The following is a 7,296-nucleotide window of genomic DNA, read 5'->3' on the forward strand; positions in this document are numbered from 1 at the left end:
CTACAGCAAGCAGTGCAAGCAGGAGACTGTTGCCCTTTGATGTTTATTAGTGGTGAGCATTGCTGGCCTCTTTTGGGGTTGATTTAATGCACAGTCCCCTTTAAGAATCTGAAATACATTCTACCAACCTTTCAAATGTTATGAAATGCAGCATTTGGTGGGAAAGAAAAACATGAAGGAGCAAAATATGGTACATTTTCATTCCCTGAAAGAAGTTACAGCTAGAAAAGATCGACTGTATGTGCAAACTTGCAGTGATTACCTATTACTCTACAATGTTTCCCACTCTCTGTGGTGGGAAGCAGAGGCTCTAATGGTTTTTCAGCTCTTACACAGCACTGCAGTCCATCCTTTGCAAACATAGGACACGTTTGTGGATAATTCTTTTACAGTGTTTTGGGGTCATAAACAAAACAAAGTCAGCAAAGACTATGAGATCCCTTTGTACTTCCCTTTATTGTCTTTGGATTCTGCTTTTGAAGGTGAGTCAGTGTTTATCGATATAAAAATATAAGAAACAATGCACTATCAGAGCCCTATATTTTCCCATGTGTTCATTGTCCTTTCACTTGCCATGAAATCCATGTGATGAGGAGTTAATGAGCAGACACACCTGCTTGCTTGGCAGAACCTGTGCTTTATTTTTAAATTTTAAGTGGTTGCAAAGGCAAAAAAACAAACTTTGCCCCCACAGATGGGAAAAGGAAGATGTTTGCTGAGCAAAAGTAGCCCTGGTGTTGCACACCCTGGCTGTATCATTCCAGAAGTTCAGGCTGGAGAGAAAGCAGGACTCTGGTTCACACTGAGCAGCTTCTGAGGCTTGTCTGAATTGTGCCTGTTTAGCAGCAATCCAGGCATGTGTATTTGGGATACATCTCCCTAAAGAGCTGATACAAGGGGGTACCAGTGTTTCAGGAAACATCCAACCATGATGCTCGAGTCAGTAGATGAGTTTTGCATAAAGCACCAATCTGCTCTGCAGGGCTTATTCTCCCAATCTATTATTTATTTACTTACTCATTAGCTGCTCCAGTAGCCCAAGACACTGAAATCTTGCAGCTAGATATCTTATTTGAGAAACTCTTTATTGTCAACATAAGATCTCTCATCAGATGCACTTTGAGCAACTCCCTTTTTCTCTGCTATTCCCCAGACCTTCTGGAAGCACATACTCTATTTTGCAAGATTATGTTTACACTCAGCAAATACACTGGGAAATGTTTTTTGGTTGTTTTGGTTTGGTTTGTTTTTTTTTTGCAGGACACCATTGACCAGAAGCAGTAACAGCAACACCAGTGAATCCAAAAATAGCTGTAGGAGGGAAGAGAAGTGGTGAAATCTTTTGAAATTCCTTCAAAATTGTCCTGTCAAGCTGGGATGCCCTCTGGAAAATGGTCCTACCTTCATAACCAGCTGTTGAGCTGGAGGAGAAGGGAGATTCTGGTCTCTGAACCACACAGAAAGTTGAGCTCATGCCCACAGTGATCCCCTCTGCAGTTCAAAATTTGTGGGAAAAACAAGCTCTCTGCCTAGATCTTGTTTTCTCCTTATCTTTCATGTCTGGCAGAAAGACAGATAAACCAAGTTAAAAGAGGTAATTTGCGAGAGAGTTGTGAAGCTAAAAGGTGACATTAATACTATTTTGAAGCAATTTTGTATCACATGTATTCTGGAAATGGTGTCAGCTGAGTAGAAGTGAATAATCCATCAGGAGAGGAAAAGCAAGAGGCTGTAAGGCATTATCTCCCAGTCTTTGGTAAATGTAAGGTTCTTCATTTAATTCAGAGCTATCTCCCAGTCCAAGGACTCTGCAGTGATCACACAACTGCTCTGGGGGGCAGGGGGCTGGGTTGGTTTATTTGTTTTGGCAGGCAATGGAGCCATGAAGCCTGAGCACAGGCAGAGCAGAAAGCAAAAATTCCCCATGCTACACACAGATGGATTTAACAGCCCTCCTCCTCTTCACGTGTAAGTGTTTATATGGAAGGGGTCCAGCTTTATGACACATTTCAGTAGTTTCTAGCCAAGCAGAGATCCTCTCCAGGGACATGAAATTTGGGGGTGAACAACTTTAATCAGATTTGCATAGCAGATCTGGAGGTAGAGGCATAAATAACAACTTGCAGTATCAGAAAGGCTTCTCTATGGACCTCCTGAGGGTCTCCAACCCCAGTTCCCTCTGGCTCCAGTGGAGTCCTGCAAAGATCTGCATGAGCCAAGAGGGTCTTCTGCTGCTGGTAGTCACACACCTCTGAGGAGGAGCAGGTTGGTCTTGGTGCTGTGGAAACCCATGAGACATTTGGGTTCTTAGTACCTTGAAGGACTGGGGTTTCTGCTGCAGCCTACAGGCTTGATCTGCATGGAAACCAAGAGGCACTTTGGTGGAAACACCCTCATTTTCCCAGATCAATTCCCATGTATGAGGCACTAAAAAAAAATACCCATTTCTTGCTGTAATTTTAGCAAGCATGGCAGGTGAATGTTGTTTTCAGAGACATATTTTCCTCTCCTGGGTATTTTACCTTACTTTCTCATGCACAGAGGTGGCCCAAGTGCAGAAATAACCACAGATCAAGCTGCTGGTGCAGGCTCTGTGGGAACAGCATGGAAACAAGTGCATGGCAGGAGCACAGAGAGGCTTTTGAAAGTCCACCAGCAAATCTGCCCAGAGAAAGCCTGCCCTCTGAACACTTGCTCGTGGGGTATTTTAGAAGAAAATGCTTTTGCTCAGCTTTTCCTTGCTTCTTCTCATCCACGTGTTCAGGGTTCATTTTTCTGCTGCCTGGAATTTCAGACTTCATTGACGCCACCTGTTCGTCTCCCACCTGAGAGTGTCAGCTGCTCTTTAATTAGTAGCCAGAGGAACATCGAGGAAAGCTGCTAATTATGAGCACACCAGAAAAAATGTAAAGACTGTGTCCTGGTTTTATAATGGCACCACCTTATTGTGGCTGCCAAAGTGAGCCTGGATTGGCTAATGAATGGAAAAACCATGGGATTTTTCTTGAACAGCTCATGAAGAGGCATCTGCAGTTACAAAGTCAACTATTTCCTTTGGAAAAGGAACAAAAAAATTTGACAAAAATACCTTCAAGGTTGGAGTTGTTTTGTTTTTTTATAAATATATCCCAGGAATCATCAAGATCTGCAGTTTTTTTTTAAAAGACATCATAAATCAAGATGGCTTTATTGAAAATCATCAGTATTTGCAGTGTATTATGATGCCTGAAATCTTTTTCATTCCAGCTGCTTTTGTTTGTTGTTTCTGCCTTTTGAAGCTGCACTGAAAACAAGTCCCAAATATGAGTGAGATCTACCACAAAGTTGTTAAAAAGGAAGGAAAAGTGTTGCTGAAACATGTTTTTCCTTTATTATTAAAGCATATGAAGGGGTTGACACCTATTCTTGGAGAGATTCACAGTGATGTGATGTGTGGCAAACCCCCTAAACCCTGATGCAGCTCCACAGAGGTGACAGCTATTGCCAAGTGGGCAGGACTTGCTCTTGGCATGTCCATCACCACTCTCATGCTGGACTGTGACAGTCAAATTAGCCCAAAATAACTATTCCCAAATATTTTGCTCTCAGCATTCAGGCTCCTCATCACAGCAGCACCAGGATTGCCAGCAGAGCCTCTGGAACAGCGAGGCTGGAACAGAGGAGTTAACAGGAAAGCAGAGAGAGTGCTGCAAAGGCAAAACGAGCTAATACAGAATAAAAGGGATTCCCTGGAGGTCAGGAGATGGCTTTGAACAGGTTGAGTTGCTTCATGGGTGTAGGGTTGATTGATGACCCTGCATGGCTCTCTGCAGTGAGGTGAGCACCTCACCTTGTGGGTGCAGGTCGCAGCGCATCCGCTGGAGTCCCACTGCCTGCCAAGAAGATGAAGGAAATTCATCAATTACCCCGGAGTTATGGAAATTGATTCTTTCTGCAGAGGGAGCTGGGGAGCAGCAGAGTCTCTGGACAGCCCATCTGTATCCCATAAAGGATCGGGTCCCTGAGATTAGTGCCATGAGTGATCACAGCTGCCCAGCGCACATATGGCTCCATCCGAGAGGACACTGCTCTGCCAGTGGGAGCATTTCACATGGAAATAACCAAGACAGCTGAAAGCACAGCTTCACTGGAAGGTTTCCAGTCAAGATGTTTGAGGCAAAAGCGTTGCTGTCGCCAGTAGGGGAGAAATCTAAGATTCAGAGCTGATTGCATTTCCAAGAAACAAAGCAGGGAAACTTGGACCCCGCTGCGGAGTAGGTGCACTGGAGTTCACACCATGTGATCTCACAGTGGCCTTGCTTGTGGCTTCCAGGTGCTCTAGGGAGGTGCCAAAGTGCCAGCTGGAAATCAGACACCTTGAGAAAGCAGGATTTTGTTTGTGTTCTTCACAGCCGCAAGGCTGAACGGGGGAAACTGGGATCCATTTTCCCTTCCTCTGCTCCCCTGCCTCACTCTTACTGAGACTTAAACAAAAGGGCAAGGAGGCCGCTACAGAGTAAATGAGGCCCTTAATTTACCATAAAAAGGGGACAACTGGCTGTTAAGGTTTTATCAGATTACAAGGAAGGCTCTTTGCACTCAGGAGCCTGTGGTTTGATTCCCGGCATCGCTGGCAGGGCTGGAAATCATAACCACAGATTATAGCATGAGCTTCCAAATTTCCATATTCCAGCCAAGGGTGCTGCTCCCCGGCGTGGCTGCTGCCCCGGGTTGGCATGGCCAGGATCTGCATCCTCCTCCTGGGGCAGGACCTTCAGCCAGGCCCGGGGGCTCTGGGGGCATCTCTAGTCAAAGGGTGGAATCCAGCCTGGGGCTGCTGAGACCTTTTTGGCTGTGTGATGGAAACGGGAACAAGGTCATGTTGTGTTACCTATTTGATTACCCAGAAAGAGTTTAAAATAATGTATCTTCTCCTTGATGCCTTTATACTGTATCTGTTCAGTCCTCCAGGGACCTCCTTGTCCCATGGCTCATGGCAGGGTCACCCAAAGCTAAGGACTATGTCCAGTCAGGATTTGAGTACCTCCAAGGATGGAGACCCCACCACCTCTCTGGGCAACATGTCTGCAATCAGCACATCCAAAGTAGGCATTTGACTCTTAAAATTATGAGCAAGGAGAAGCCAAGAGTAAAGAGATTAAACTCAGTCTCCTTGAGAAGGGGTTCTAATTGTAATGGCCTCTTTGGTTGGATGCACCTTAAATGGATGCAGCTTCCAGAGGGAAATCCCTTCTGGATCTGCATCACAAGCCTCAAAATGACAGTATGGTGAAGTACTACATCCAAAATGGGATGTAGACCAGTCCGTAAACTCTTTATTCCTTCATTTGGCATTGCTGGTGATAAGCCTGGAGGAATCTGATGGTAAATGGCAAGGAAGCAAAGGCACCAGTGTCCCTCAGTTTACTCTCCATAAAACCAGCTCCTGGTGGTTCTAACCCAAGGTGGATGTATGCTGGACAACTTATATCTGCTGGCTCCTCCCATGGGATTAAATCAGATATTGTGGACAGTTTCTCTGTACTGCACCCCTCAAGGCCAGCACAGCCTTTAGTCCTTTGTTACAAACCAGAGACTGTGCAAAACTCCAAACTAAAATTTTCCACAGGAAGAATCCAGAAAATGTGTTCTGTAGATATAACCAATTCTTTTCATTACATCTTTCTAACTTTTATTTCTATAATATAATATATTTAATATATAAAAATATTACAGAAAATATAACAAAGCCAAAAAATTCAAAACAAAAGCCATTTTGAAAAGGAAACTCTAAACATTTTGTTCTGAAATAGTCAAAACAGAATATTTTGACATTGTCAGAATTTTTTCCCTCAGGTTCTCTTCCAAAACAAAATTCCAGAGTGGAAGAAAAAACCAAACCCCAACATTTCATGAAGCATTTCTATTTAACTTCCACTTCAGCCCTGCAGAATCCAACCGAATATGGGGTTTTTGGTAGCAACTTTTGCAGTCAGCACTTTTCTGCACAAATATGCACCGTGTACAGAACAAATGACCAAATATTTTCATTTGATAGATGCTTTTATGGTTTTCTATGTAAATAAACCAGATATCAATTAATCCAATTAGAAACCTGGCTAGAGTCAGTCTGTAGTTGACCATGAAACTTAAACAAAAATTATTTTGGCTACTGCTGAGGCAGAACTGCTGAATAGATTCTGTGAGTGATCAGATTAATATTAATGAACATCATTATCTCTCTGTTCCAAGACTGGCACCTTGGTAACACTGATTTTCTCGTTAACTGTTGAAGGTCGTGGAACAGTTTTACACCTAGATGTGAATCCAGAAGAATTAAGGAAAAAATAATTAAATGATATTATTGAATTTCAACATGAGAATATACATGTATACATAATTTTTCCCCCAATGGGGACTCTTCCTTGAGAGGCAGGTCAGTATTTAGCCTCTCTGAAGATTGAAGATACCCCTTAAAGGACTTGCAAGATCTGCAGAAATTTTCCAGGAATGGCTCCTTAAGCTCTTCTGTAATTGCAGCTATTGGGGTTGCAAAGGGAGCTTTGCCAGGGGCAGGCTCACAATATTGCAAAAAATTCCACCCAATGAATGGCAGGCTATTAGAAAAACAATATTATGTATTTTCCTCTATTTGTGGTTTCTTTTGTCCACAGAGTGTTTTTTTGTCTCTCAGTGACGTCAAAGCAAAATTCTCTTTCAAAATGACAACTGGAAAATAACCCTGAGAATATATTGGGTTCCTAACTAGTAATTAACTAACTGGAGCTTAATGGAATGTATTCTGTATTTTACCAAGTCTACAGAAGATTAGTAAAATAAAAGTAGTATTTTCTTTTGTTTCAATTGCAAGGCTTGAGGCAAAGGCAGCTTAATACTTCACAAGGAAGTGTTTTGTATTCCTAAAGTCTCTGAATGCTCAAACTCATCACTGCATCCTCCTTGGAGATGACAACACCTCCACCATAGTCCCTAGGGAACATCCACCTGGAGCTCTGGAGCACAGTACCAACATGAATGGGGTGGCTTGAAATGTCTTTCTGGTCTGATTTTGGACATGAACTATTTCTTCTTCCTCCTATGTGGGCCCACAATCACTGTGGGGAAAATTAAATTTCCATTACCTGCGCATCTTCCCAGATTTAGTGAAAATATCCTTCCACCTGAATTCTTCCAGTGACAGGACAAGGGGCCAATGGGCACAAACTGGTACAAAGGAAGTTTAGCTGGAATATAAGAGAACACTTCTTTACTCTGAGGGTACCAGAGCACTGGGACAGGCTGCCCAGGGAAGTTGTT

Source organism: Apus apus, chromosome 17 (genome assembly GCF_020740795.1).
Source record: "Apus apus isolate bApuApu2 chromosome 17, bApuApu2.pri.cur, whole genome shotgun sequence".
NCBI classification, from domain to species: Eukaryota; Metazoa; Chordata; class Aves; order Apodiformes; family Apodidae; genus Apus; species Apus apus.